Source organism: Nyctereutes procyonoides, unplaced genomic scaffold (assembly GCF_905146905.1).
Source record: "Nyctereutes procyonoides isolate TBG_1078 unplaced genomic scaffold, NYPRO_anot_genome, whole genome shotgun sequence".
NCBI lineage: Eukaryota > Metazoa > Chordata > Mammalia > Carnivora > Canidae > Nyctereutes > Nyctereutes procyonoides.
Genome location: NW_026575121.1, coordinates 57021182 through 57040163, shown reverse-complemented (window position 1 = coordinate 57040163; position 18982 = coordinate 57021182). Strand labels below are relative to the sequence as shown.

At 37.9% G+C, this 18982-nt stretch overlaps 1 protein-coding gene across 1 annotated transcript in view; it reads right to left on the bottom strand.

Annotated features, from left to right (window-relative positions):
- Positions 1 to 18982, bottom strand: part of TNFSF13B (TNF superfamily member 13b) — a 78095-nt gene that overhangs the window by 37329 nt on the left and 21784 nt on the right. The window lies entirely within an intron of this gene.

Below are 18982 nucleotides of genomic sequence, written 5' to 3'. Positions count from 1 at the left end.
AGGGGATCCCGGGGTGTTCCTGGGGGAAGCAGTGTGGATCTGTCCTGTGATTCCTACCAGCTCCCAGGGGGAGCCTAACTGCAGGGGGGGCCAGAGGCAGCTGGACAGTGGGTAGTTTTGGAAGACTGTGAGAATAAACCATCTGGTGGGAAGTCCAAAGGTGCCATGAAACTCTGCACCTTTTCCTATCAAAAGAGTTCTCTATTTCCTTGCCCCCCTGAGTCTGAGATGAGCTTGTGAGTTGCTCTGACCAGGAGATGCAACCGAGTTCCAATTTATACTCTCTTGGGCTGTTTTCCTGAGACCACCATGTAAGAAAGTCACTGAGAAGCACCCCAGGATCCCAGGGTAAGAAAGCCAGTCTATCCACTATGGGATAGGAAGACACGGGAGTGTTCCCAGCCAAGAGCCAGCATCTAGTGGCCAACATGTGAGGGAGGCCATCTTGAGCTTTGCAGATCTCGTGGCTGCCAGGGACAGGCAACCATGATAATGAGGTAGGTGGGACCAGGAGATGCATCAACCAGAAAGCCACAGAATCACAAAAATGATAAATCATCACTGTTAGAATCCACAAAATCAGGGTGGTTTGTCACTTAGCAATAGAAAACTGAAATACCACATTCGCTGATTATAGTTTAATAAAAATCATTTAAAAAGCTCACCAAAGAGTTACTTGAAAATGTAAAACTGCAATCACAGATAAAATCTGAATCAAAGATGTTTGCAAAACTTAAGTCAGAACTGGAAAATGATGAAAAAAGGGAACAATTTATATTAAAATGGCAATGCTAACGAGATCAGAGCTCTAAAAACAAAGCTATCGTCAAAACCCAAGAATATTCTGAAGAAATCATAAGAGGAATAAAATAAGCCAAAACAATCCAGGAAGTGAAAATTAATAAAGGTAATCAGCATTGATGGTTAGTTTTTAATTGTGTATTTCTAGTTGGAATGTCAGAACTCTTTCAAAAGTGCAAAATAAAAAAGTTGCTTTGGAAACGACTCTGGCAATACCTAGTAACACTGAAAATACATATGAACTTGGTTGGATACAACGGTCCTGCCACTAAGAACTTATCCATGGGAGGAGGAAACAATAGAAAAGGACATATAGACATTATCTCAAGGAAAATTAAATCTTGTTATGTTTAGTCCTCTATTGGCAACAGGCAACTTCTTTGGTGTGTTTTCCCACTACTCAAAACATAAGGCTAAATAAAAGACCCTCTTGTTCTCAAACTGTTTCATTACCAAAATGATGGTCCAACTAATTTATATGATAATTTGTAACAGTTGTGTTAGATAATTGTGTGGAGTCATAAAACTTATATGTTAGTAAAAATTCATCAATCTTATTGTTGATTACTTCTGAATTTTCTGCATTTAAAATGAACTGACTTTTGTCTATTTATCTTAAAAACAGGTTTCTTTGTTCCACCACTAGTGTAAAAAAAGAGGGTGATTTCCAGAATTTTAACCAAAAGCATAATCTGTTATCTCACGGCTTCAGCTGTTTACATATTTTAAACTGAATAATGGGCTTCTAATAGCTTCAAAAATTAAACACAATCCAGACTCATGTTGGTATTTCCACACTTAGGAGAAGCAGTCATGATGCAGCTCAAAATTCCTGCAAAATTCTCATTGTCACTTATCAACCAGCAGTTCTCGTGATACTTAACCAAGAATGACAAGTAAATCTGCTAGTGACTATTAAAATCTTCCACCAGGCAGCCTGGGTGGCTCAGCGGTTTAGCGCCACCTTCAGCCCAGGGTGTGATCCTGGAGACCGGGGATCGAGTCCCACGTCGGGCTCCCTGTGTGGAGCCTGCTTCTCCCTCTGCCTGTGTCTCTGACTCTCTCTCTCTCTCTCTCCCTCTGTATCTCTCATGAATAAATAAATAAAATTTTAAAAAAATTAAAATCCTCCACCATTTCAGGATGCCTGGCTGGATCAGCTGGTAGAGTGTGTGACTCTTGATCATGGGGTGGTAAGTTGGAGCCCCCTGTTGAGGGTAGAGATTACTTAATAAGTTTTTAAAAAATCCTTTACCATTACAGAACACTAACCTTAAATCATTAACTATAGATGGTTTTTCACTTTTTATAAAATTGCATTAAAATACAAATAACATAAAATTTACCACCTGACCCTTTATAAAGGCACTCTGATTTCTCTTTAACATAGTTGATTTTTGAAATTATCATTTTCACCCCAACTCAGACAAGGAAACCTATTTCACTTTGGGAAACTTCTGCACGTCTTGGGTTTTGCATCACAAAGAAAACTTACACATCATCTCAGGCTCCAGAAGGTGGCAAAGTGTGTGCAACACTCCATTCAGTATAGAAAAAGGTATTTTTGGTTCCCACAACTGTCCTTTGCCTATAACGCCTCTCTGGCCCTAGATTGTTTTTTACGGTGTTAAAAAACCTACAAAATAAAACTTACCATCTCTCACTGTTGTGCAACCGCTGCCACCAACCATCTCCAAAACTTTTTCATCTTGCAAAACTGAACCTCTATTCTCGTTAAACTAACAACTATTCTGCCCCATACCTGATAACCATCATTCTTCATTTGGTCTCTATGATGTTGACTATTCTAGATACTCAGATAAGTGGAACCATATAGTATTTGTCTTTTTGTGACTAGCTTATTTCACTGAGCCTAATATCCTCATGGTTCACCCATGTTATGGCTTATATCAGAATCTCCTTCCTTTTCAAGGCCAGATAATATTTCATTGTGGGTATGTATGTCTATGATTAATGTGTGTGTCCCTGTTCACTCTGTTGATGGCCCGAACAAAGCTACTTATTCCAAATAAGAAGGAATTGCACCTGCTTGACTGCAGGGCTGGGATATAGGTCTTTTCCTGTCTTCAGACTTGAACTGAAATGGGCTCTTCTGGGGTCTGTAGTCTGCTAACTTTCAGACTGGAACTGGCAGCATCAGCTCTCCGGGTTCTTAGGCCTTTGGATTTGCATTAGAATATATGCATTAGTATTATAACATGTGCATATATACACTTATTCTGTTGTTTCTGGGAAGAACTCTGTCTAATGCAATACCACATTTTGTTTATCCACTCATCCATCAGTGAGGGATGATGATCATCTTGGATTGCTTCCACATTTGAACTATTGAATACTGCTAGAATGTTCTTGTGCAAATAGTTCTTGGAGGTCCCATTTTCAATTCCTTTGGATATATATACACAGAAGCAGAATTGCTAAATCAGATGGTATTTCTATTTTTAATCTTTTGAAGAACCTCCATACTGTTTTCCACAGTGGCTGCACCAGTTTGCATTCCCACCAACAGTGCAAAGTGGTTCCAATTCCCCCACATCCCTGCCAACAAGTGCTACTTCCTATTTCTTGATAGTCACCATCCTAATGGATGTGAACTGATATGTCATTGTCGTTTTGATTTCCATTTCCCTGATTAGTAAAGAACCATGGACAACGTTAAAGCTCTTTAAAAAACTACCTTAGAAAAAAGCACACGTTAACTTGTTTGCACTATGAAATAAAGCTACAGATAGACACATAGTTCTTCCTTGCTGATTGGCAAATTTTCTCAAGTATGGTCGTAAAGAAAACCTCTGTCATCCTCCTATGCATCTAAGACTGTCACGTAGTTACCATACTCACAACACTTCTAACATCAGATGTATGGGTGTTCTCCCCCATCAGTGATTCTCCACAAAACCAGACAGGTGTCCTACAATTTACCCCAGTTCTGACACCATCTACTGGAGACAGGATCAGATCCCACAGGTTAAGGGCTTAGTCACTTCAGATTGCCTCCACCTCACTTCAGAGGCCAATGATAAGTTCAGGGTGTCACATGTGCTTCAGATGGAGACACTCTAAACCAGAGGTCCTTACCATCCCGCCTCTGGTTTGACTAATTTGTTAGAGCAGCTCACAGAATTCAGGACAAGAGTCTACTTACTACTTAGCAGTTTTTTATAGAAGAATATGATAAAGGATACAGAAATATCCAGATGGAGGGGGTGCACATAGCAAGGTAAGTGGGAGGGGGTGTGGAGTATCCATGCCCTCCTCAAGAACACCATTCTCCCAGCACCTCTATGCTCTCACCAACCCAGAAGCTCTCCAAATCCAATGCTCCTAGGATTTTTATGAAAGCTTCCTTGGGTACTATGGATCATTAACTCCATTTCCAGACCCTCTCTCCTCTCTGGAGAAGGGAGATGATAGGGTACTGAAAATCCCAAGCTTCTAATCATGGATTGATTTTCTTGGTGATCAGCTCCATGCAGGAGCCTACCAAGAGTCACCTAAATAGAACAGAAGACACTGCTATCATCTAGGATATCTCAAGGGATTTACGAACCAGGATCAAAGACACACAGATATATATTTTTCTAAATTCTTTTTCAAAAATAAATGCTAATTTATTTACAATGTGAAATAAAACTATACACTGTGTTCAGTGAGCTGCAACTTCCTCAAAAATGCTGATTCATTTGCAAACACACTAGTGAAGCAAAATTAGAAACACATTAGTTGGATTATTTCATAGTAACTGTTATCTACCCATGTTAGCAAAAGAAATCCACATCCTCTATAAGGACACATCTGCTCTAAATACCCACACTCTCTAGGTCACTGTATCCTTGGTCAGGACAAATCAGGACATGTACTGTCAATCTGAACTCTACTGTCTCAGCCCTAGTGCTTGACCACTACTCTGAAGAACTATTTTCCTTTGGATTTGTTATTCTTGTCCAATGGACCATCCTACTTTTTAAAGGTGAATTTGCATATTTTTAATCCATTATAGTTTCTTTTCTAATACAAAATATAAACCCCAAATGCAATGTACAACCAGATGAAGATCCTGGTTAAAAAACAAAAACAAAAACAAAAAAGCTTCAAAGACATATGGGGAGAGGATGAGGGGAGCCGAATATGAATTGGCTACTTTATTGTTCAACATTATAGGTGTAATATTGATAATGTGCTTATGCAGGGGGACATCCTCATTCTTAGGTGATGCACACTGAAGTATTAATGGGTAAAGTGTCATCACACTGTAACTTACTTTACAGTAGTTCAACATAAAAGAATAGATACTTGATGGATGTAGCAGACTGACACAGGTGAAGCAAAATATGCCCAAATTGGGATGCCGGGTGGCTCAGCGGTTGAGCGTCTGCCTTTGACTCAGGGCGACATCCCGGAGTCCCAGGATCGAATCCCACATCAGGCTCCCTGCATGGAGCCTGCTTCTCCCTCTGCCTGTGTCTCTGCCTCTCTTCCTGTGTCTCTCATGTATACATAAATAAAATCTTTTAAAAAAAGTTTCTAAAAAAATGTATGCCCAAATTCTGACTCTAAGTGACAAGTGAATGCTTACTCATTTTACTGTTATTTCAACATCTCAGTAGGCATGAACATTTTGTAACCTCCCCAAAATGAAACAAAAGATCAAGCACTTTTTTCTATTTACAAGTTCTAGGAAAAACAAATGTTGAAGATGTCACCTCAGTCTTTGTCTATGTGTGTAATTATCCTTTTTCTCAAAAATAAAATGATGACACAAAGCTGATCATCATATAAAAAGCAGATTTTTCATTTAGCCATTATTTCTTGTATATAGCACTGAATTTGCAATGGAGTTTTTGGTATGAAAACAATCCAGCTAAACAACTGTGCCAGCTTTAATGATGTGTCTCTTGCTTCTATCCTTCCTTCCAAAAGGCAGATCAGCTGTTTTCCACTCTAATCCTTCAGGGTCTGCGCCCACCACATGCTCTTTTGATGTGGATTTTCAAACTACATAGCATTTATGTCAGTTTCTAATAGATACACATTCAGAATAGAGACTGGAAAGACAAGGGGGTAGCTTCCACCAAGGAGGGACACCCATGTCTGCCATCGTGTAGGGCCTCTAACAGGTGCCTGGGTGGATGTGGGCACCAGAGACAAATTGTGTCCCTAGAAGCCATGGAACATGATCTCTTGACTGAGCCTGGTATGGAAAGAGTGACACTGCTTTACAGTGAACTCAGGATTAGAATCACCCAACACAGGCTTAGACAGCAAGCACTTCAGCAGTTGTCATAATATACTGAAAATCAGAAGCACTGCTCCAGGTCAGTCTGATGGCTCTTCGACAAGCAACCATTCCCAGATTCCACCAGAACCATTCTCCATTCAATCACCTAGACTGATGATGTAGCCAGACAGGTCAGGGAGGCTGAGGCAGGTTAGTCTGATTTAGAGAAACAGAGGCAGCACCTGGCAGCTGAGTCCACAGAGTGTGTGACTCTTGACCTCGGGATGGTGGGTTTGAGGGCCACATTGGGTGTAGAGATTACTTAAAGTCTTAAAAGAACAACAACAAAAAAGAAATAAAAACAACATATGATGTTTCCTGTTTCCAAGTAGAAGAGAGTCAATTCTTTTTCAGTGAATTCTATTCTTTCCGATTATAACACTTACTGTGTATTTGTATTGCATGTGCATATATTTCTTTATTTGCCTGTTAATTGTTTATCTCCCCAAACTCCATGAAGGCAGAAGCTGAGTCTGTTTTGCTTGCCTTTATAGAACCAAAATAGTACAATGACAGATGTATCATAGACGCTCCATACATGGAAAGAATGCAGTAAATAGTACCCATTGTGTAGGCCACATGTCTTTAATTTGGCCACATCTATATAATCAAGAATTTAGGCTAGTGTATATCTAAATGTGCACTTGTCTACTTATGGAAATTTTTATATCAGAATCTTATCAGCATAACTTAGATTAACAATACATTAGATTTCTGGTAATTTATTATACTTCAGTATGGCAAATGTGATGCATGCCAATTAATCAGATTTAATGAATTAAGGTTGGTTAATTATTATGTAGACTGACCTTGTCTGTATAACAATTTAGGTTTTATAAGAAACATAAAGACTGTTGGAAAAGGGGGTGCCTGTGTGCCTCAGTCAGTTAAGCAGTTGACTCTTGAATCTGGCTCAGGTCATGATCTCGGGGTTCTGAGATCAAGCCCCAAGTCAGGCATTATGTTCAGTGGGGCATCTACTTGAGATTCTTTCCTTCTGCCCCTACCCCCCTGTTCACATATATTTGCTCTCTCTCTCTCTCTCTCTCTCTCTCAAATAAATAAATAAATCTAAAAAAAAAGAAGGTTGTCGGAACCTTCTTACATATGTATAGGCCTCCTAAGAGACTATTACTATTCACATTGCACTGCAACTTATTTGTTTCAGTAATATATCATGAGTATTTCTGCAGATCAAAAAAAAAGAGTTAGTTCCTTCTATAATTTATTATTTCCCACTGATGGAGTTTCAAGTTGTTCTGTAGGTTTTTTATTTGCTTGCTTGCTTGTTTATTCTGGCTACTCCAAAAATGCTACATTCTACTTTTACACATGCCTTCATCTACTTATATTTTAGGGATAGGCTCCCCAAAGTGAAAACACTGGGTTAAAAGTAATGAAACGAATCTTCAATTTCAATACATAGATGCAATTTGGTCTCCAAAAATGTAACAATTCTTAATCCTGCAGCTACACTTTCTCCTACCCTTGTCAGCACAGGATCTTGACAACCACTTAAATTTCATTCCTATTAACCTTGAAAAATGAAACAGTGCATTGTTCATACACTGACACCAAATAAAACTGCTATTCTAGCTATCTCTATACTAAAATGTCCTAATTCTTCACTAATTTTACTGAAAATTAAATTCTTATGGTTTTAAAATATAATTGCCAATAAATCTTCCTAGAATTCATACATTCTAAAAGAAATATACTTGTACTAAAGATACTCATCATGTCCTCCTTCCTTTTCCTACATTCCCCTCTCAGATAACCTGTCCCATGGACAGCTCGAGAGCTGAGTAGTGGAACTGAGGGCATCTCTGATGGCACCAATTATGAACTAAATCCAAGCACAGCATTAGTCAATCTGCTAAGTGAAAGCATAGATGTGAGTCCATCTGACCCCAGAGCAGGCCAGAAAGAAGCTTCATTCATTGATTCTTTGATCAAAATGGTCATGCTAGGGTCTGCTTTTGTTGGCATTTAACAAAACCACGCACTCTTTCATGGTATAACACTTAACAAACTAAACTAGAAGAATATTAACTCAACATAATAAAAGCCATATATTAAAAGCCCACATCTGAGATCATACTCAATGGTGAAAAACTGACAGCTTTCCTTCTAAGGTTAGCAATAAGGGCAGAATGCCCATTCTTGACACTTTTATTTAAAACTATATAGGAAGTCCCAGCCAGAGCAATTAGGCAAGAAATAAAAGGCAACCAAAATTGGAGAGGAAGTAATAAAACCATCTCTGTTTACAGATGACATGATCTTATATGTAGAAGACAGGATTCAATTAAAAAAAAAACTATTAGAACTAATAAATTCAGCAAAGTTGTACAATATAAATCAACACAAAAATCAGTTGTGCTTCTGTCTAATAACAATGAACAACTTGAAGGAAATTTTAGATATAATCCCATCTACGACAGCATTTAAAAAGAATAAAATAATCAGGAATAAACTTAACCAAGTAGGCAAAAGACTTGTATGCTGAAAACTACAAAACATTGCTGAAAGTAATCAAGACAGAAATAAATAAAAATACACTGTGTTCATGGATTGGAAGATTTAGTATTGTTAAAATGTCTATAACATGCTCTAAGTGAACTACAGATTTAATGCAATCCCTGTCAAAGTGTCGATGGCATTTTTTTGCAAAAATAGAAATAATCATAGTAAAATTCATATAGAATTTCAAAGGACTCCAAATAGCCAAAACAATCCTAACAGAAAAACAAAACGAAACAAAACTAACATCTTCACACTTCTTGATTTTAAAACATAGTATAATGTTATGATAATTAAAACAGCATTTTTCTGATACAAAACTAGATACACAGGGCAGTCCGGGTGGCTCACCGGTTTAGCACTGCCTTCAGCCCAGCGCGTGATCCTGGAGACCTGGAATCGAGTCCCAGGTCAGGCTACCTGCATGGAGCTTGCTTCTCCCTCTGCCTGTGTCTCTGCCTTTCTCTCTCTCTGTCTCTCACGAATAAATAAATAAAATCTTAAAAACAAAACAAAACTAGATACACAGACCAAGGGAATAGAATAGACAGAAAAAAAAATGCATAGCCATGTAGATGATTAAATGATCTTTGACCAGGTTGCCAGAGCTACACAATGGGGAAAGGATACTCTCTCTTCAACAAATGGTGCTGGGAAAACTGGATATCCACCTTCAAAAGAATAAAGTGGGACCTTTCCATTAATACCATATACAAAAACTAGCTTGAAATAGATTAAAGACTTAAACTTAATACCTGAAACTATAAACCTGTAGAACAAAAAGCATACAGGAAAAAATCTTGTGATGTTGGATTTCACAGTGATTTCTTAGACATGGCACCAAAGGAATAAGTATAAAAAGCAGAAATAGACAATTGGGAATATACCAACCTTAAAAACTTTTGCATAGCCAAGGAAACAGCAAAATGTAGAAGCAACCTAAAGAATGAAAAAATACTGCAAATGATATATCGAATAAGGCAGTAATATTCAGGATATATAAAGAACTACAACTAGCAACAACAGCAGCAACCCCCCCCAAAAAAAAACTGACTTAAAAATGGGCAAAAGACTTGAATAGACATTTCTCCAAAGAAGATATACACAAGGTCAGCAAGCACAGGAAAAAGATGCTCAACATCACTAATCATCAGGGAGATGCAAATCAAAACCACAATGAGATACCACTTCACAACTAATATGATGGTCACTTATAATGACAAAAAAAAAAGCAGAAAATAAAGTGTTGGCAAGGATATGGAAAAAGTGGTACCCTTGTACTCTGTTGGTAGGAATGTAAAATACTGTAGCTGCTATTGGAAAACAGTATGAAGGTTCCTCAAAAAATTAAAAATAGAGGTACTATATGATCCAGCAAATCTCACTTCCTACTACATATCCAGTATGATTGAAAATGGGATCTCAAAAAGATATTTGCACACTTATGTTCACTGAAACATTATTCATAATAGCCAAGATGTGGAAACTAAATGTCCACTGACTGGTGACTGGATAAAGAAAATGTGATACATACATACAATGGAATACAGCTTTAAAATAAAAGGAGAGCCGGTCATGAGTTGCAGCATGGATGAACCTTGAGGACAGTGTGCTAAGTGAAACAGGTCAATCCCAAAAAGATCAATATTGCCTGCTTCCATTTACATGAGGTATTTGAAGTAGTTAAGTTCATAGGAACAAAAAGTAGAATGACATTTGTCAGGGGCTAGGGAAGGGGGAAAAAGAGAGTCATTCAGTGAGTACAGAGTTCCAGTTCTATAAGATAAAAATGTTCTAGAGATCTGACGCACAAGGTGCATACAGCTATCAATACTGTACTGTTCACTTAAAAATTATTAAGACAGTAAATTTTGTTATATGATTTTTACTACAAAGAAAGGCAACTAACTTATGACAAAATAATAATAAATATGTAAGCTATATAGAGGCAAAATATTTGACAAAAAAAGCACAAAGGAAAGAGATGGAAAAACCAAAGTGTTACTTGAAGATAAATTATAAATTTATAAAAAGATGCTGAGAAAACTTAAGGCCTAAAGATGCATATTTTTAGGATATTAATTTGACCCAAATTAATAAATAGCTCGTCAATTTGCAGACTTTTTCTTTTTATAAAGTAACATGCTTATTTCAATGTGTAGAGAAATGCAAATGATTTAGAACAGTCAAAAAATCTTAAAAAAGAAATCAAAGATTTGCACTAAATGATTTCCAAACTGTCTTACAAAGATCCAACAAGAGTAGTACTGAAATACACATAGAGAAGTAATGGATCCAGATACAAGGCCGGACATAGTTTTTCTGGACCAACCAGCCTCCCCGCCTCCCCCGCTCTCCTACTACGATGGCAGCAGAGCCAGTACTGCCTTGATCTGCTCTTTCTCAAGGATTGGTTATACTTCAAAATAAAACAATTTCAAGGTAACAGAACGTCTAAATGTAAATGCCACCATGTCTCTCTTTCTTACACTTTATCTGAATATGTTCATTTCTGCCACCCCTAAGTATCCAGCAAAGGAGAAAAAGAAACATAAAAATTAACTCTGACATTTTTATTGTCAACGGAAAGGAGCTGGCATTATTAATTAAATAAAGCTGTGGTGATCCAACAGTAATGAAGGTTGTTAATAACAACCTAAATTCATGAATACATCTTAATAGACTGACAATACATTGAATGCAAGCATGTGTGACGGGTCATGACTGTTAAGTAAAGTGTCTCAGAGGTGCTGTGCTGCCTCTCAAAACATACAGGGTCAGTGGTGCTGGGCTGAGCGTACCCCTGTCCGTCTTCAGTTCCTGTGAACTCTGCACTGTAATAAAAGAGGCCGTTCTGGGCTGTGACACCAATTTGCTAATCTTTTTCACCATGATACGATACACCACCTTTTATAACCCATGTGTATTTGCATAAGCAATCAATACTCAGCAACCTCCAAAGCTCTCTAGCTGAGCATTAAGCTCATTCATTCATTCACATTTTGAACAAACCTTGTTCTAAAACTAGCAAGTGCCAGCTACTCTGCCAAGAGGTGAAGAAAACATCTTTCTCTTTCTCTTCCAGGGATATCTTCTCTCCTCCTAGCCTTTAAATGTTCAAGCTCCTCACACTAGGTCCTAGGTTCCGCCTTTCCTTTCAGACTCTTTTCCTCAACTTTCTCCCTTTTTGTTACTTCTGTAAAACATACATGAAATTTACCACTTTATCTGTTTTTTCAATATATGGTTCAGTGCATTAAGTACATTCCCATTGTTGCACACTATCCATCTTTATGGTATCACTAATGGCTACCTCAGTGCCTATCTTTAGATCTCTTTCCCAAAATCTAATGACGTCTTGGATATCATATCCTTCAGGTTTCTCTTAGGTACAAGTGATAAAAATCATCTCTAGCTAATTAAATAGAAAAAGATTTCACTGAACAGATTTGGAGTAACTTCTAGAATCTTTGTAAAGAACCAGGGAATCCTGCTTGGAGGCTCTAGATCTATATATCTCTCCTAATCATGATGCAGAATTGGGCCCATGAAACTACCACTGCTATTGCCACTGGTACAGATCTTTCAGCTTGCACCACCATTTACACTCCTATCTCTGGGAAACTATTTCTAGAACCAAAGGCGCCAGAGGCTCTGAAATCCACATCTGGCTGCTGCTCTCTGCCACTGCCTACATTGGTGTGGGTTTTCCACGGCCTTTCTTTTCCACATCACTACCCTCCACCTCGAAGTCTGGACCCAAACTCTGGATCCCACACAGAAACCTGTATCTTTGCTGTGAGAGGAGTACCCCACATTGGGAGCCCAGTTCAGCTAGAACTGCCAAAGCAAGGGAGGGTGCTGGGGAGTTAAAAGAATGAGAAATGTTCATTATTTTGTTCTATAGCACTTCAAACTCATCATAAAATTAACCTAAACTAGCATTTCTGTCAAAACCTTCTTGTGCTCTCCCTATCATCCAGGCATTAAAGGCAGAGACACAGAACTAATAATTCTGTATTCTTCTGTACTCCTCCCCATCAGCCACATCCCAAGTATATCTTGAATCCATCCCCTCCTCTCCAGATCCAACATTATCATTTGAATCCAAGATTTTTTACTTAAAAAAAAGGATTTAGACATCCCTAAATGGTCTCACCCATTATAGCAGCCTTATTGAGATATAATTTACATGCAACACTACTCACCCATTAAGAGGGGCAATTCAATGATTTGCAGCATTTTCACATAGTTGAGGTAGAGATAGATAATAATCTACTTTAGAACATTTTCACCACCCCAAAAAGAAACTCCGTCCATCAGCAGTCACTACTCATATCCCTTCGGTCATTAATCTACTTCTTGTCTCAACAGAGCTGCCTACTTTGGACACTGTAAATGAATGCAATCATATAGTCCACTTAAACCTTCAACAATGGGGGTTAGGCATGCTGACCCACTACGCAGCTGAAAATTCATGTATGGGGCAGCCGGGGTGGCTCAGCGGTTTAGCGTCGCCTTCGGCCCAGGGTGTGATCCTGGAGACCTGGGATCAAGTCCCATGTTGGGCTCCCTGTGTGGAGCCTGCTTCCCCCTCTGCCTGTGTCTCTGCCTCTCTCTCTGTGTGTGTATCTTTCATGAATAAATAAATAAAGTCTAAAAAAAATTCATGTATGACTTTGGACTCCCCAAAAACTTAATTACTAATAGCCTATAGCTGACCAAAAAGCTTACAGATGGCAGTTAACACAGATTTTGTACTTTATATGTATTATATACTGTATTCTTTCTTACAGTAAAGCTAGAGAAGGTATTAAGAAAATCATAAGAGAAAATACATATACAGCATTATACTGTATTTACATTTTGAAATTTTGTGTATAAGTGGAACTTTGTCACTGTAGTTCAAACCTGCATTATTCAGGAGTCAACTGTATATAATCTTTTGTGACTAGCTTCTTTCATTTTACATAATGTTTTTAAGGTTCCTTCATGTTATAGCATCTAACAGTATTTCATTTCCTTTTATTGCAGAATAACAGTATATTCACATTTTATTTATTAAATTATCACAACACATATTTGGATTGTTTCCACTTTTTTGTTATTATGAACAATGAATGCTTCTACGAGCAATCATGTACAATCAAAGTTTTTCTGTGAATATATATTTTCAGTTCTCTTGGCTATATACCCAGGAATAGAAACCCTGGATCATATGCTAACTCCATTCTTAACCTTCTGTGAAACTGCTAGACTATTTTCCAAAGTGTCTTCTCCATTTTACATTCCCACAAGTAATGTAAGCATTCAAAATTTCTCCACATTCTTGCTGATGCTTGCTGTCATCTTTGATTATGTCCATCCTAGTGGGTGTGATGTACTATCTTATTGTAGTTGTGATTCATATTTCCCTTATCACTAATGACATTGAGCATCTTTTTATGTGCTTATTGGCCACCTGTATTCTTCTTTGGAGAATGTATTCAAATCCTTTGTCCAGGGATCCCTGGGTGGCGCAGCGGTTTGGCGCCTGCCTTTGGCCCAGGGCGCGATCCTGGAGACCCAGGATCGAATCCCACATTGGGCTCCTGGTGCATGGAGCCTGCTTCTCCCTCTGCCTGTGTCTCTGCCTCTCTCTCTCTCTCTCTCTGTGTGTGTGTAACTATCATAAATAAATAAAAATTTAAAAAAATCCTTTGTCCATTTTTAAATGGGGTTGTCTTTATATTGTTGAGTTGTAAATGTTTGCATATTCTAGAAAAAGTCCCTTATCAGTCATGTGATATCTACATATTTTCTATCATTGTGTAGGTTTTTTTTTCATGTTCTTTATAGTGTTCAGGCAGACTTTAATTTTTTTTTTTTTATCAAGCTCAATTTATCTAGTTTTTTCTTTTGCCACTTGTGTTTCAGTGTCATAGCTAAGAAACCATTGCCTACCTAATCCAAGCTCACAAAGATTAGGGCTATGTTTTCTTCTAAGTGTTTGTTACGTTTTGACTTACTTTTTATATGGTGTCATGTAGGAATCCAAATTATTCATTTGCATGTGGGTATCCAGTGACACATCTGTTTGTTGAAAAGACTGCCCTTTCAATACCAAATTATCTTGGCACTTATGTCAAGAATCAATTTTGGCAGGGGATACACAATCCAACCCACTACATTATCATGTTTGGGTTATTTATTAATAGTGCATAGATATAAAATTGATTTTTGTACCTTGATCTTGAATCCTGAAACCATGCTGAACTCATTTATTAGTTCTGATTTTATTGGGATTAGTTCTGATTTTAGGATTTTCTATATACAAATCATTTCATCTATAAATAGGTATAGTTACTTCTTCCTTTCTGATCTGGCTACTTTTTATTTTCTTGCCTAATTGGTCTGCATAAAACCTCCAGAATAATGTTAAATAGAAGTGGCAAGAGTATACACCCTTGTCTTGTTCCTGATCCGGAGGAAGGTTTCCAATCTTTCACCTTCAAACATGATGCTAGCTGCAAGTATTTTGTAAATACTCATTACGGGCCTAAGCTTCCTTCTATTTCTAGTTTATTGAGTGTTTTCCATCAAGAAGGTGTGTTGTATACTGTCAAATGCTTTCTTCTTTTCACACAGTGTTATAAACTGAATTATGTCCTCCAAATATTTCTATGTTGGAGCCCTACCCCCAGGTGTGACTGCATTAAGGGATAGTTAATGGGGTACCTGGTAGCTCAGTCATTTGAGTGTCTGATGCTTGATTTCAGCTCAGGTCATGATCTCAGGGTCCTGGGATCAAGCCCCATGTCAGGCTCTGTGCTGGGCATGGAGCCTGCTTAGCATTCTCGCTCTCCCTCTCCCTCTGCTCCTCCACCTCCCTTAAAAAAAAAAAAAACCACCTTAATGGGATAAAGTAAATCAAGATCATAATCATGACCTTAATAACTGGTGTCCTCACAAGAAGAGGAAGAGATCTTTCTCCATCTACTCACAGAAGAAAGGCCTTGTGAGGATACATCAACAAGGAGGCCATCTGTAAGCCAGGAGGAGAGCTCTTATCAGAAACCAAATTTGCTGGCTTCTTGATCATGAATTCCTAGCCTCCAAAATGGTGACAAAGTAAATCTTTGTTGTTTAAACCACAAGTCTGGGTTCTGTTATAGTGGCCCAAGCAGATTAATATGCATAGTGTATTGCATTAATTCAGATTGTAAACTAAACTTGCATTCCTGTGATAAAGATCACTTGGTCTTGGTCCATAGTCCTTTTATATTTTGCTGGATTCAATTTGCTAGCATTTTATTGAGGGAGATCCTTCTTCCATAAAGGATATTGGTATAACTGGCAAAATACGAATGGGATCTGAGAATTAGGTATAATAATCTACTTGTGTTAATTTCTTGGTTTTAATGGTTGCATTACGAGTATGTATGCAGGAGAATGTGTTTAGCTAAACCCATTAAAATATTCATACATGATGGGCCATTAGCTTGGGAATTTACTTTTAAATGCTTCATTAAAGATTCTTTTACTATAAATTCATCTTTTCTGTAAGTCTGTGATTGTTAACAACAACATAATGAAAGGATGGATGGAAAATAAAGAAAGGGGGATGCAGAATTGAAAAACTAATAACTCCAGAGGAAGACATGAGAGATTTAAGTAGGAAGGGGGAATTCAACAAGATGCCATAGAGCTCTCTAATATTGAGGAAAGGAAAAAAAAATAAGGCTATTTTCTGAGCCACGTTATAATCTGGTTGTGTACTATTCTCACATGCCAGGATCATTCCTCCTCTGCATTTTCCAAAAGCTCAGTAGGAGTTAAGAACACTTTGCTAAAAGTCCTTCTTATGAACTACTCCTCAGGCAGATTTGCCCTCAGCTTTTCTTCCAGTTCTACTCATAATAAATAAGAATTAAAGGGCAATGAGTTACTCATTAATATATTTTCTTAAATTTTAGGCTCTAAGCAACGATTATTCTTATTAAATAAGGGAAACAAGTTATACTATTAGAACACAAATGGTTTATATTTTAGATTAGCTCCCCCATAGAAAATGTAAGACAAAAAATTAAGGAAAACACATATACCAAATATGATGTCAAACTGAGAAAAACTGGTCTTCACAGGACAGTTCTATTCAGAACTATAGGAACAGTGTCCAGAACCTACAATTCTCCAAGACTATATGAAAATGTTTAAATCACTCAAGAAAAGCTTCTATTTTGTATAAAACATTATTAGCTATTTACCCTAACTGGTATTCTTAGTAAAGAAGTATGTCATGTAAACTAACCATTCTTGTTTCAATTATAATAACATCACTTATGCTGGGCTATAACCTTTATAATCATTTTAACCTCAATACCTAGATTAACTTCAGTGAATACTTCAGCCTTTACGGAACTTCTGAGATGACACAGGGATACGAACAAACTACTCAAAGTTCCAGGGTTTTCTGCTCTTCAGATAATGTCTCTGGAGTGCAAAGGTATTTACATATATTTTCCATCGATATCATCATATAATGGAGTATTCGCTATATCTAAAGAACATTTTTCATCCATCTACTATTTTCTAAATCCCAGCTATGTGTCCAAGGCAATGAGGAGAAATGAGCACTGTGTCCATCCTTACAAAGTTTAGTCTACTGGATGACACTGTGTGCTTGATGCCTGTGTGTCTGTAATTTACAATGTTACTGATGAAAATGCAGAAGTCCAAATAACAGATAATGGTGAAATATAGTAAAAGACTGGGAGAGGCTTTAGCAATACTACATCACTTATCATTCATCTTCAGGTCTGCTTTATTTGAGAATTACAATTGTTTACCAACTATCTCCCAAGATTCTGAGCTTCCCCCTGGGCTCTCCCTTAACCCAGTCCATCCCATATTTACAGGTCTACATGATTACAATAGAGGAGCCTTGAACTCATGTTTACCTCAAGGTATATGCCCTGGGAATAAAGGCCACACACAAAAAAACCAATATGCCTCATTAAGTGCATATTTTACTGGTTTAAAAAATGATAATAGGGATTATGATAAAATTTTAAAAAGGGAATTACAGGTACATGGTTAAAAATGTAATGGAAGATAACAAAACTGGGACATAATCACTATCAACCAGAGAAGAACCCCATGACAAGGGGTTCTTTGGCCTTCCACTTGTGTGCCTGCTAACTTGGTGGCCCTTGTTGTCTTACCCTGTACTTCTACCAGTTAATGCCAAGCTTAGTGGTCACATCTTAGCGATGTGACTTAATCACATGGATACCTTCGATGTTTCTACTTTAATTACAGGCTGGGGGGTGTGTGTGTGTTTACCTTCCCTTATAGCTGTTGCTATTCTAGATCTAAACCTTTAAGGGCAGCCCGGGTGGCTCAGCGGTTTAGCACCGCCTTCAGCCCAGGGCCTGATCCTGGAGAACGAGGATCGAGTCCCACGTCAGGCTCCCTGCATGGAGCCTGCTTCTCCCTCTGCCTGTGTCTCTGCCTCTCTCTCTCTATGTGTGTGTCTCTCGTGAATAAATAAATAAAAATCTTAAAAAAAAATAAACCTTTAAGAAATATGAAAAGTATTTTATTAATTGCCTCTGTGCATCTTCTTCTTTCTTAGAGAAGGAAAGTGTGGACTAACTTCAGTGAGCACATTCCACACAGAAAACCTACAAGGTGCTTAGCACTGTGCTAGGTGCTGTATCAATCAGAAAGAAACCAAATGGCAGCCTGCCTTATCTTGGTTTATTATAGAAGCCAAGACATACAAAAGGGAAATAACAGTGTGTATAATGAAGAACTAAATTGAATATAATCAAGTACCAAACTACAAAAGGTAGTGAGTGCCATAATCTTCAGAAAGGGGAGCAACTATTCCTAGAACTACCATGAATTTGGGTTATGGGTGTGGGAGCTCAGCAAAGTGAGAGAACATTCGATTTAGAGGTCAAAGCACCAGGATTAAGTAAATGCAGAGATGAGAAAGGAGTCTGATTCATGGAAGAGGAGTAGCCACCGTTTAGGAGAATATGGTTAAGTTTACTTTGTGAAGGACCCTACGGACCAAGAAGTCTGACTGATCTGATGAGAAATGCAGTCACTAAGTACCCTTTGGTAGGGAAAGGTGTGGAGTGGTTTTGGCAAGTTAGAACAGGACAAAGATCAAGGAGTGAGATCAGCAAAGTCAGAAACCAGTTCACTACTTTGTGATCAAGAAAAAACGACAAAAAGGAGTCAGAACAATACTTGGTATGTCGCAAGCATTCAATAAAAGTGCTCGCTATTATAAAATAATTTCAGGGACCAGCATGGTAAGGCTGGGAAAATAAACAGTAAGATCTATTTCAAAAGTACCTGTTTCAC